The following is a 13,821-nucleotide window of genomic DNA, read 5'->3' as shown; positions in this document are numbered from 1 at the left end:
TTCCTAAAGGGAAGGATATCAGGGGCTTAATATGACTCAAGTAAAGCATGAGAAAATGGAATACATTTACAAATGTCAACACAACTATTTGTAAAATACTTAAATATTTATTAAGCCGTTTTGTGAGAAATGAAGTGACTCTAATTGGACTTAAATAATGGGTTGGCGAGTATTTGAATGTGTCATGTAACTAGGTTGATGGAAATTGTATACAAAAGTTATCAAAATCACTCACTCAGTAGGATCATTTTAAAGACTTTGAAAAAAGTTAGCAAAATAAATTTGAAATATACTGTGCTACTATGAGTCAGCCAGAATTATAGCGTCTTCAATTAAATTGGAGTAAAAAAGGACTGAAGGAATCTTTTCAAATCTCTTGATGTGCCTTTATCTTATCATCAATAAGGACCAGTTATAAAATATGTAAATGTTCACTTAATAGGATTAAATATATAATATTCAAGTCAGCTATTATAGATACATCATTGGTTTAGGGTCTGCCAAAACCAATATGCCTATTGTTCATAAGAGACAGCTTTGATATTTCACTGGTCTTGAGTCATGCTTGTAGGGTAAGTCAAAATGTCACCCAAGTTTCTGTCATTTATTAATTATATAAATTACATATGGATTGGGATGGGTGTATATCATTACCATTATCATCAGCAGCAGCATTCTTTTCCATTATCATTGAATCAGTTAAAATTTCTTTGTGTAGCAAAAAAAAAAAGAAAAAAATTCAGCTCAAACTTGTATAATAATTACAGGTGAATGTTTGGTATTCCAAATGTAGGGTATTTTTCAGACATGGTCTTATTGAGTAGGTCAATGATATAATTAATTAATTTCCCATATTTTTCCTTTGCTTTAGGCAATGTCAGTTACATTCTATGTGTAGTTTCCTTGGCTGGAAAAGAAAATGAAAACAGTGTCCCAGGCTTCACACAGTGGACAACACTGCGAGCCACAGTGTCCATAGGAAGCTACTCAGGTAATTATAAAAATGATATGGACAATTCTTTATCAGAACCCATACAGGAATAAATAAATATCGACCTAATTAGACAATATCTTGTTTAATTCATGCTCCAGAAATGATCATGACAAATGGGACTATTGTTATTGGTGAAATGGTTAGGTAGCACCCTTGGAACTGGGGTTGGACTCTGTACTAGTTGGTTGATAATCCACAAGTCTCATTGACTTAAAATGTGAGGATACTTCTCATTTATAGTATCTCTTGAATGTGAGTCAAATGCAAATCTTCTCTATATTATCATCTTTCCTATTTCATTTCTGGTGAGCAGCTCCTCTGTTAGCCACTATCACGGCAAATGCATAGGAACATTGATGGAATCAGGCAATGGCCCTTAATCCTTCTGTTTGAATGTGGAATCTTTCACTTTCAGTCATATTCCATTTCCCCAACAAGTCATATAACAAATTCTGAAATGAAAGAGATGAGAAATACGCCACTACTCAGGATGCACCAAGGATAATCCTCCTCCTTGTTTCCAGGTATAGTGAATCAATCATAAATTTCATATATCATTAGGTCTGTATTTGGCTTTCATATTATGTTCCTATATTAGTCAGGATTTTACTACAATAATGATGCATAAAAGACAAGCACAAAATCTTAGTGGTGTATGATAAAAAGTATTTCACATAACTCTGCAGATCAGTTAGGCTGTGAGTTCGGGTTGTTTCTGTGCATCTCATAATTCCCTTGGATGAGCTGAAGGGGCAGCAGATACCTGAGGCATGTTTATTTCATGGAAGAACTTGACACTCTCAGAGGAGAAGCCTCTTACAGACTAGGCCAGGAATCATCACACTCACACTCATAACCACATTCCATTAACCAAGTCACATGGCCAGGACAAGTGTCAATGCATCAGGAAATATACTTCTCCCATGGAGACAGTAGAGGTCTGTGGGGTAGCGGGGAGAGCAGTAGAATGAAGTTAATATTTGCTGACTAATAATCTAATCTACACAAGTTACATTCATTTATCCAAGAAATATTTTCTGGACACAAATTATTTTCCAGATACCAAAGCAGGATGTCAAAGTATATGCATTCTAGTTTTTGTTGTTGTTAGTTGCCATCAAGTTGGTTCTGAATTAGGGTGACTTTATATATAACAGAATGAAAAATTGCCAGCTCCTGTGCTGTCTTCATGATCTTTGGTATTCTGAGTCCATTGTTACAGCTATCAGGTTAATCTGTCTCACTGAGGATTTCCCTCATTTTTGTTGGCTCTTTACTTTACCAAAAATGGTATCTTTTTCTAGCAAATGGTCTTTCCTGATGACATGTCCAAAGTAAGCAATTTGAAGTTTCACCATCCGCATTTTTAAGGAGCATTTTGGTTGTATTTCTTCTAAGACTGGTTTGTTCATTCTTTTGACAGTTTATGGTATATCCAGTATTCTTCACCAACACCCGAGTTTGTATGCATCAATTCTTTTTCTAGTGGAGAAACAGAAACACATACACACAATTATATGTATACATATATGTGTATATATGTAGACAGATGGTGCCTTGCTATCTGAATAAAAATTAAAACAGTAAGGTAAAGGGACAAGATAGTAACTGGTTCATGGATAAAGTCTCTCTATTATTTCTAGAAGTAGATTGCTCAAAGCAAATGAACTGGCTAAAGCCCTAAAATATGAGATGACTTGGTGTCCAAGGAACAAACATTAGAAAAATATAACTGAAATACAATGAAAGAGCACAGTGATACAGTAGGAATTGAGGAGCATACAAGCGTAGAGGCCAGTTAGAATTGAGCCTTGAGTTTAATTTTAAAGGTTTTCCATTCAACTCAAGTTTTTGTAGAATTTGAGTAGAACCTTAATAAAATCTAACATATCTGAAATGGATTATTCCATGTGCTTTATGGGGCAAAGATAGAAACAGTAAGACCATTTAGACAGATACTACAAAAGTACAGGTGAGTGAGTATGATGACTTGAACTGTGGAGTTAGTTAGGAAAATAGCAAGAAATAGCTACTTCCTGAAGATATAATGAGGAAATGCTGATTGGATTGAGTAATGCATTCTTTGAGAGAACAGTGGAGTGATGCTATCAAAGCTTTGGTTGAATAGAGGCATAATTTATTGATATGACGAAGACTGGGCAGGGAAAGTATCTGGGAGATGGTAATCGATCTTTAAATTTCAAATATGTTAATTTTGAATACTTACTATGTATCTTCATGGAGATGTTAATTTTGAAGTCGATATTCAACTATGGATTTCTGGGAAGAGATTCTATTTAGAGATATAAATTTGGTAGTTGTAAACATAGAGATGGAAATTAAACAATGGCATAAACTAGATTTAGTCAAATGAGAAGCTCGCTTATTTAAATAAGGACACAGCATTGTTTAATTATTACAAAATGTCAGGTATCTGGTAGGGGCTGTCTGTTACTTATTCTTTAGTACTACTCCAGCTAATATTAGGCATTTACACTTCTACATAAGTTTTAGAATTAGTTTGTCATTTTATTTACAAATTCTGATGTGATTTTTCTTAGATTTGCATAGAATATATAAATAGTATTGGTGGAATTTAGTCTTCTTTGCCATTAACTTTCTATATCTCATAAATTGTTGAGATCTGCCTTCATGTCAATGTTACAATTTTAGCCATGAAATCCTTGAGTGGATATGTGTGTGCCTGAGTGTAGGAGTGTGTGCATGTATGTGTGTGTTTATGTGCATGTGTGTAAGTCTATTTATAGATACACATTAACAAAATGTAGTCAATAAAATATAAAAACACTGAATAGAAAATGCCTAAACTAGAAGGCTACTGAACCATTATAATCCAAAGCAAATCATTGTCATATAATTTTCAGGTTACTTTTATCAAAATATCAAGGAACTTGCAATTCTTATGCTTTGTAATATATTTCAGACGCAGGGCATAGTGAGGGTAAGGAGTTTCCAGGGGCAATCTGTAAGTTCAGCGTCCACCCCACTACAAATTTCAAGATGAATAGATGTTGATAGTGGTGATGAGTTAGCAGAAATGTCTTCCCTCTCTTGTCCAGCTTTCGTATTTGTGGTGCCTCAGAGTATCATTCTGTACCTTGTCTGCTACTCCCTTGGACTTGCGCCCAGGTACAATTGCCCCCCTCTGTCCCCCTTTTACTGTGTCTCTGTTCAGACGATGGAGAATATAAAGTAGAACATAACCATGTGATTAATAGCAATCACACAAATTCTAGTTGTGTGACTAAGAGCAAGTTTTACTTAACCTCTCTGGGCTTCAACTTTGTCTTCTGTACAATGGCGGTAATAGTAGTAACAGATACAATAGAAATAATAGTTTTTGATGTTGTGAGGATTAACCAGTTGCCATCCGGTTGATTTCATCTCATGGCAAACCCATGTGTTGCAGAGTAGAACTGTGCTCCATAGGGTTTTCAATCGCTGATCTTTTGGAAGTAGATCACCAGACCTTTCTTCTGAGGTGCCTCTGGGCAGATTCAAACCACAAACCTTTTGATTAACAGCAAAGAGCTTACCCATTTGTGCAACCTGTGACTCCCTGTGAAAATTAAGTGACTTATTATAAGCGAGATATGTAGAACTCTGCTTGGTATATAGTAGTTGTTAATTAATTGTTAGCAGAAATTATTATCAATGTATCATGAATACTTATGGCATTATCACTGAGACATTTGATATCAAAGAGAAGGAAAGTATAAATTTGGACAAATCTCACAAGTATTATTCAATATCATAAATAAAATCCTAGAAAATGAATGCTATCAGTACATAAAAAGACACATTTTAACCATACATTTGTAATTACAAAATTCCTAAAATGGTCCTAAATTAGGACCGATACAAATAATCCATTCATTAAAAAATATTAAGTAAGTGCATATTGTTTGTCAACTGCTGTTTCAGGTCGCATAGAAACAGAAGTAAACCATCAGATGGATTCCCTGCCCTTCAGTAGTTTATATTCCAAAGTAGAAATACACAGTAAAAGTATATACAAATAGAGATATAGTAAAATTCAATGTAATGGTAATGCTTACAAAATGAAAATGAGCAAGGCAATGGAATAGAATGTTCATTTATAGGTTAAATTGGTTGGTCAGCAAAGTCCTTTCTTAAGAGTGATATCTGAGCAGAGATCTGAATGAAAGGAGGGAGCCAACCAACAAGAAAATATGCAAATGAAAATACTAGGGGAGGGAACCACAGTGCAAAGGCATGGAGGCTATGAAAAAAAACAAGGAGGATGCCCAGCAGAAATCAAGGGAGAGAGGGGAGCTCTGTGGTGAAGTGAGAGATGTGTCCAAAAGCTGGTCATGGCAGCCTAAAGGACTTGGATTTATTTCAAATCTTTGAAGAGATTTGATCAGAGAGACATGTCCCCTGAGTAATGTTTTAAGAGCTTCTCCCTAGTTGTTGTATGACTAGACTCTAGAGGGACAAAATTGAAGGTTGTGAGAGCAGTTAGGAGGTCCTTACAGTGTCTGAGCAAGCTGTGATGGCTGCTGGGCCCAGGGTGCAGGCAAGGGAGTAATTGAGAAGTGGGCAGACATGGAATCTATTCCAAAGATACAACCAACATAAAGTGTTGCATGTAAGGTGTCAGAGAAAGAAAGAAGTCCAATGATGATTCTAAATTAGAGAAATACTGTGACATCACACCAGTAGTTGATCAACATTTTTGGTAAAAGAGAATACAAATTCCCATAGAACACTAAAAACAAACACACTGAAAGTTTTTCATAGTCTAGAAGAGACAGAAAAAAATTTGTAATATGATAAAACATATAGATAGGGTAAATGGAAAATAAAACATTGTTAATATTTTCCATAAACTTTACAACAGACATTAAATATCAAATACTCAATATTTTTCTTGGAAATGGTAACCGTGGATATCATGGCAAAAAATACTGGAACCGGAACTATTTTATTTTTGAAAAGCTAGCAAAAACTAACGTCATTTACATATGGTATAATCAATTTGGAGCACTATTATACTCAACTGAAAAATCATATGAACTGAAAAGAACACTCAGAAAGTGTAATGGGCACCCCATTAATATAGAAAAAGTATAGCCCTGAAGAGTTATAAATTTTATTTTCTTATAAAATAAAAATGCAACAAAATTTATACATTTCCTCAGTATAAATCATTAAAACCTTTGAGATATTTATATGAAACATTTTTTCCCTGAACTCCACTTAAACCAAATCAAACAGTTACCATCAAGTTGATTCCGACTCATAACGACCCTATAGGACAGACGGAACGGCCCCATAGGGCATTCTTGCTGTACTTCTTCCAAGACAGATTTGTGCCTTCTTTTGGCAATCTATGGTATGTTAAATATTCTTTGTCAAAACCATAATTCAAAGGCATAAATTCCTCTTAGTCTTCCTTATTCATTGTCTAGCTTTCACATGTGTATGAGGCGATTGAGAACACTATGGCTTGGATCAGGCGTACCTTAGTCCTTAAAGTAACATCTTTGCTTCTTAACACTTAGAAGAGGTCTCTTGCAGCAGATTTACCTAAGGCAATGTGTCATTTGATTTCTTGACTGCTGCTTTCGTGGGCTTTGATTGTGTATCCAAATAAAATGAAATCCTTTACAACTTCAATATTTTTTCCGTTTATCATGATGTTGCTTATTGGGCCAGTTGTGAGGATTTCTCTTTCTTTTATGTTGAGGTGTAAGTGCTTTAAGTCTTCTTCACTTTCAGCAAGTAAGGTTGTGTCATCTGCATATCACAGGTTGTTAATGAGTCTTCCTCTAATCCTGTTGCCAAGTTCTTCATATAGTCTTGCTTCTAGGATTTGGTCAGCAGACAGATTAAGTATGGTGGAAGGATACAATCCTGACGCACACCTTTCCTAACTTTAAACCACGCAGTATCCCTTTGTTCTGTTTGAACTACTGTCTCTTGGTCTATGTCCAGGTTTCTCATGAGCACAATTAAGTGTTCTAAATCCCCATTCTTTGCAGTGTTATCCACAATTGGTTATGATCCACACAGTCAAATGCCTTTGCATAGTCAATAAAACACAGATAAACATCTTTCTGGTATTCTCTGCTTTCAGCCAAAATCTATCTGACATCAGTAATGATATCTCTCATTCTATGTCCTTTTCTGAATCCAGCTTGAACTTCTGGCAGTTTCCTGTCAATGTACTGCTGCAACTACTTTTGAATGATCTTCAGCAAAATTTTACTTACTTGTGATATTAACGATTTTGTTCGATAATTTTGCATCCTGTTGGATCACCTTTCTTTGGAATAGTCACAAATAGGGATCTCTTCCAGTCGATTGGCCAGGTATGCTCTCTTCCAACTTTCTTGGCATAGACAAGTGAGCAGTTCCAGCACTGCATCCGTTTGTTGACACTTCTCAATTGTTACTCCGTCGATTCCTGGAGCCTTGTTTTTCACCACTGCCTTCACGTAGCGTGGACTTCTTCCTTCAGTACCATTGGTTCTTGATCATATGCTACCTCCTGAAATGGTTGAACATTGACCAATTCTTTTTGGTACAGTGACTCTGTGTATTCCTTCCATCTTCTTTTGATGTTTCCTGAGTTGTTTAATATTTTGCCCATAGAATCCTTCAGTATTGCAATTCACGCTTGTTTTTTTTTCTCTTTGGTTCTTTCAGCTTGAGAAATGTGGACTGTGTCCTTCCCTTTTGGTTTTTTAACCCCAGGTCTTTGTACATTTTATTATAATACTTCACTTTGTCTTCTTGAAATACCCTTTGACATCTTCTGTTCAGCTCTTTTACTTTTTTCATTTCTTCCATTCGCTGTAGCTACTGGATGATCAAGAGCAAGTTTCAAAGCATTTTTTGACACCCATTTTGGTCTTTTCTTTCTTTCCTGTCTTTATAGTACGTATAAACCAAAACCCGTTGCCGTCGAGTCGATGACGACTTACAGTGACCCTACAGGACAGAGTGGAACTGCCCCCTAGGGTTTCCAAGGAGCACCTCGTGGATTCTAACTGCTGACCTTTTGGTTAGCAGCCGTAGCTCTGAACCACTACACCCCCAGGGTTTCCTATAATACATATAGAACTCCTCAAATTAACATAAAAGTATAAAAATGAGCAAAATACTTGTCAGGAGAGTCCAGTAGAAGATGAGAAACACTAGTGTATTAATGGAAAGTTATCTAATTTCACTAACAATTAACTTTAAATTAAAATGACAGTGAGTTTTCATCATTTTTCCAAATGGTTTGGCAGATATTAGACGATGTGAAAATACTTAGTGATTGCAATTGTCCAAGGGAAAGCGGGTGTTCTAAACTATTGTTGGAAATATGGATTGTGAAGCTTTGTGATGGTATATTTTGGAGTTGTTTTCAATACTTATATTTATACTAGGAATAATCCAAATCAGGAATTTATAAAATGGAAAAAAACAATTTTACCTATTTTTGTTCAATATACTTTATAAGAGCGCTCTTTAAAGCAAAAGAAAAAAAAATGGAAAGAATTCCAATGAGAGTAAATCTCCATCAATCAGGCATTAGAAGATAATGTTTAGTTTGAAAGAATGAGGAAAATTTATATTTGTAACTTAGAGAAGTATCAAATATAGATAGACAAGAATGCATCAATTTTCAGTTTCTATTTTTAGCACTTTATTATTTCATTTATACAAAAGAAGGGACTTTTTATTTTCACTTAATTCATTACTGACTAACATAAATATTTTAAATGTTTTTTTTTTACATTCAGAAGTAAAAATAACATTTAAAAATTAACTGTTTTTCACCATAAAGTAAATCAATGGAAGAAAATAAATAAGATACTATCATTACTAAAAATTTTCCATCACATTAATGTCCATATTTGCATAGTTAGAAACAGCTGATTTTCTACTTCTTTATTTTACCTATTTTCAGATTGAAGGCTACAATAGCCTTTTCCACAAATTGAAATAATTATTTTTAATTATCATGAGTTACTTCGTCTTCTTGAATTTTATTGTATCCTACAATATTTTACAAAAAGAAGTACACATATGTATGAACAGTGTAGTGGCAAAACAGGCAGCTACAAACTAAGCTAAACTCTAAAAAAAAAAAAAAAAAAACCATTTTTTCAGCATGCCTGCTTGAATCACTGTACTATTTTCACAGTTTTTCCAGGTCGTATATGCAAAATCCTAATCTTAAAAGTAGGAATGAGGGTATATAGTTAGAAAATAGTCACAATTCATACTGTTACACTAGGTGCAGTGGCCCTGTGATTATATGGACTGCTCTCTAAGTCAGTACAAAGTGCTACCCAAAGTTTTGCCTAATTAGTTCCTTGTTTCCTCTACTTAGAGCAGGAGAAAGTCATCAACAGTGAATGTCATGTTTTGTTCCGTGATGACTTGCCATACAAATATAAACAGCATATCAAGCAATAGTCTGCTGTAATGGACTGCTCAATGACATGTACAGCATGTAGACCTGATCTCCCATCACTGTGAATGCACCTCTTTAGGTTGTGAATTACAGTAATTTAAGTGCTTTTTTTATTGTCTATGTGCAAATCTTTGCGGTTTGTGGGTTAAATTTAAAATATTTTATTTTCTATTTTTCATTTCCACTTACATCCAAGTATTTATTACACCTCAATGATTTCACTTTTTTTTATATTTTATTCATTTTGTTGTTGTTGTTGAGAATACACACAGTAAAACATAATCCACTTCAACAGTTTCTACAAGTACTTTTTAGTGACACTGATTACATTCTTTGATTTGTGTAACTATTCTCACGTCCTTTTCTGAGTTTTTCCTCCCTCATTAATATAAACTCACTGCCCTCCTAAGGTGTCTATCTAACCTTTCAAGTTGCTTTTGTCATTTTGATCCCACATAGATCATTCTTAGACTAGGATAATGCTCACGGCAGATCTTTTATACTAGTTAAGCTAAGCTATTGTTCAGTTTTAAGAAGATTTCCTGGGATATTTTGGTTTAAGGTTTAAAGATTATCTCAGGGTAATAGTTTCGGGGGTTCATCTACCCTCCATGATTCCAGAAAGTCTAGAGTCCATGAGAAATTGAAATTTTGTTCTGCATTTTCCCCTTTTTGATCAGGATTCTTTTACAGAATCTTAGATCAGCATGTTCAGTAATGGTAGCCTGGCTTCTGGTCTCATGACTAAGGAAGCAGTTATTCATGGAAGCAATTACCTCCATATCCTCCTCCCATTCAGGACTCTCCTTCTTCTTCTGTGTTCCATGAAAATAGAGACTAATTGTTATGTCTTTGATGGCTGCTTGTAAGCTTTTAAGACCCCAGGCACTAGGAAACAAACTAGAAGATAGAACAGAAGAACTAAACACAGTATTAGGCCAATAAACTGCAATGTTCCATGAAACCATGACCCTAAACCTCCAAACCAAGGAACCAAATCCCATGATGTGTTTGGTTGTGCATAAGCAGCTTTAGCTGCCACTCTTTTGCTTTTTTTGGTCATTGTTGTAAATACACCTATCACACAGCTTTGGCCAATTCAACTTTTTACAAATGTACAACTTATTGACAATTACAATTATCAGCTGTGCAACCTTACCCTTGATCAATGTGATTTTTCCATCACTGTTAACCCACCTTTTCCCTCTCCCTTCCTCCCCTGGTGGCCACTAATAAACTTTGGTCTCTATGTGTTTGTCTTTTCTTGTCTTCTTATATAAGTGATGTCACACAATATTTGTCTTTTTGTGATTGGCTTATTTTGCTCAGCGCCTTCAAGCTCCATTCATTCTGTAGCATGTATCAAGAAATCATTTCTCCTACTGGCTGAGTAGTATTCCATTGTATATATGTACCACATTTTGTTTATCTTCTCATCTGTAGATGGGTATTTAGGTTGTTTGCACATTTTGGCTGTTGAGAGTAGTGCTGCAGCGCACATTGGTGTACATTTCTCTTTTTGAGTCTCTACTTTCAAGTCTTTTGGGTATATACCTAAGAGTGGGGTTGCTGAGTCATGTGGTTGTTCAATGTTTAGTTTTTTGAGGAATGACTACACTGTTTTCCACAGTGGCTGTACCACTTTTCATTATAAGGGTTCTAATATCCCCACATCCTCGCCAACATTTTTTATTTTCTTTCTTTTTTTTTTTTAATCTTAGCCATACTAGTAGGAGTGTAATGATGTCTCATTGTGGTTTTTCTTTGCATCTTGCTGGTGGCTAATGACAAAGAACATCTTTTCATGTGTTTGGTTGCCGTTTGAATGCCCTGTTTTGTGAAATGTCTATTTGAGTCCTTTGCCCATTTTATGATTGGGTCATGATTTCACTTTTTGAACAAGGCAAAACGTTTTTTTTAGATGTTTTATACTCACCTCCACCTCAAATTTGACTTTTCTGGCTATATTCCTATGTTTCTATTAGAAAAAGAAGGTTTTATTCCTACTATACAGAGTTTTTAAAAATATATATTAGTATGGAAATCCATAAGTCTATGAATTCTGACTCAGAGGTTTCCACGCTGTCCTCAGATGTATTCAGCTGGGGATTGACTTCCTCTTGCTGACAATCATAAAGTATTAACATTCAGACGTCTGTTGCTCCCTGATTTCATGCTGGTGCTGAGTTCACATTAGGTATTATTGTGAGTTGTAAAAGGAGGTTTTAAGATGTACAGAGTGTGGGGACCAAGATGGTGGAGTAGTCAGATGGCTTCCTATGCCCCTCTTACAACAAAGAGCTGAAAACACAAGTGATTTGATTGTATATGAATATCTAGGCGCCCTGAACAAGGCAAAGTTGAGGAGTCAGACTGAGTGGCGGGGGGAGACAGATGATTTGGAAGCAGGAAGGAGTTGCCTGATGTAACCCAGTGGAAGCTGCACCCCTTCAGCTCTGAATGGCTCAGGTTGTGCAATGAAGTGGGCATACACCTCCGCTCGCTTGCTCGGGAGGCAGTTTCCACACTGAGAGAGATCCGGCAGCAGAGATCCAGCTTGGACACTCTGAATCAGTGAAAAGCAGCACCGAAGTGGCTAAAGATAAGTACATGCATATGGCCTTTCTCAGAGCTTTAAAAAAAAAATTGGGAAGTACCTCTCTCCCATTACCTCTTCTCCCCCGGCTCTGCACCTGGTTCAGCCAGCTTCAGTGATCTCTGAGTCCCCTGGGCTGGAAGTAGATCCCATAAGGTGCCCTGACCCATTCTCTGGTCTTGGAGAGGGAACAAATTAACAAACAGGGAGAAAATAAGCCACTGGCTCCCCTAAGCCAGGAACTCAGGGTTGGCACAGCTCCCTTCCCTAAGCACAGGCATAAGGGGTCCACAGACTTTGAGTGCCCTCCACCTCTGTATACACTTGTGTCGACCCATCTTAACAGAGTAAACCCTCACTACCACAGTAAAACAGGGTGAACACCTGAAGTCTAACTTCAACTGTTTCAGCTGTGAAGTGGCAGATTTGTGATGCTTGACACTGCTCTGCCCTTTAAGCAGGCGCCTTACCTGTCTGCATCAGGGGCTTGAGGACTGATGTCTCCACCCATGCCACCTAGCCTTCTGCTAAAGGCATCCAAGAATAAGTGGTGCCCCCCAGTCCTTACAGCCAACAGAGTGGAGTGTTCATAGTCCAGCTGCAAAACTCACCTACCTACTCACTGTAGGGAACAGGGACATGCTTTCCTTGCAGACACTCAAGGGCAGCTTTCAGCTCTCTGACATGCTCAGAGCGTGACCCCTTACTGCAGCCAGATACCTGTGCCTACACCAATCACCCATGCCTCTCTAAGACTGTAGGTGAGAGCCTGTAAGACACACTTGGTGACCGACTGCCTGGACACCTGAACTGAATCTATACAGGAAAATTTAAAGGTCTCCCGGGCACACACACTTAGTTACAGACCAAACTACCTGGTGATAGGACGTTAGAGCTTCAAAGGGGCCAATAATCAAACTAGCACACATGAGCAGCCTATTTGGGCATGTCACAACAAAACAAAACAAGAAGTTAGGACACACTAGACAAATACAAAATAAAATTATAATAAGTTATTGATGGCTTGGAGACAACAGTCAATATCAAATCACATAAAGAGGCAGTCCATGATGGCTTCAGAAAGCTCCCAAAATAAAGAATCAGTAAATTTTCTGGAGGAAAAGAATTTCTTGGAATTACCAGAGGCAGAATACAAAGATTAATATGCAGAACTCTTCAAGAAATTAGAGAGGAAATTCTACACAATGCAGAGACATCCAAAGAACATATAGAAAAAGCAGTAGCAGAACTTAAAAAAGTTATTGAAGAGCATAATGACAAATTTAATAGGCTGCAAGAATCCATAGAGAGACACCAGTCAGAAATCCAGAAGATTAACAATAAAATTTCAGAATTAGACTACTCAATAGAAAGTCATAGGAGCAAAATTGAGGCAGAAGAAGTCAGAATTAGTGACATTGAAGACAAAGCACTTGACACCAACTTATTTGAGGAAAAATCAGATAAAAGAATTAAAAAGAATGAAGAAACTCTAAGAGTTATGTGGGACTATGTCAATAGAAATAACCTATGAAGGATTGGAGTACCAGAACAGTGGGGGATAATGGAAAATGCAGAAGGAATGAATTGCTGAAGATTTTTTGACAGAAAACTTCCCTGATATCATGAAAGATGAGAAGATATCTATCCAAGATGCTCATCGAACCCCACATAAGGTAAATCCCAAAAGAAAGTCACCAAGATGTATTATAATCAAACTTGCCAAAATCAAAGACAAAGAAATAATTTTAAGAGTGGCTAGGGATAAAAGAA

Source organism: Trichechus manatus, unplaced genomic scaffold (assembly GCF_000243295.1).
Source record: "Trichechus manatus latirostris isolate Lorelei unplaced genomic scaffold, TriManLat1.0 scaffold00290, whole genome shotgun sequence".
NCBI classification, from domain to species: domain Eukaryota; kingdom Metazoa; phylum Chordata; class Mammalia; order Sirenia; family Trichechidae; genus Trichechus; species Trichechus manatus.
This window is presented reverse-complemented; position numbering follows the sequence as displayed.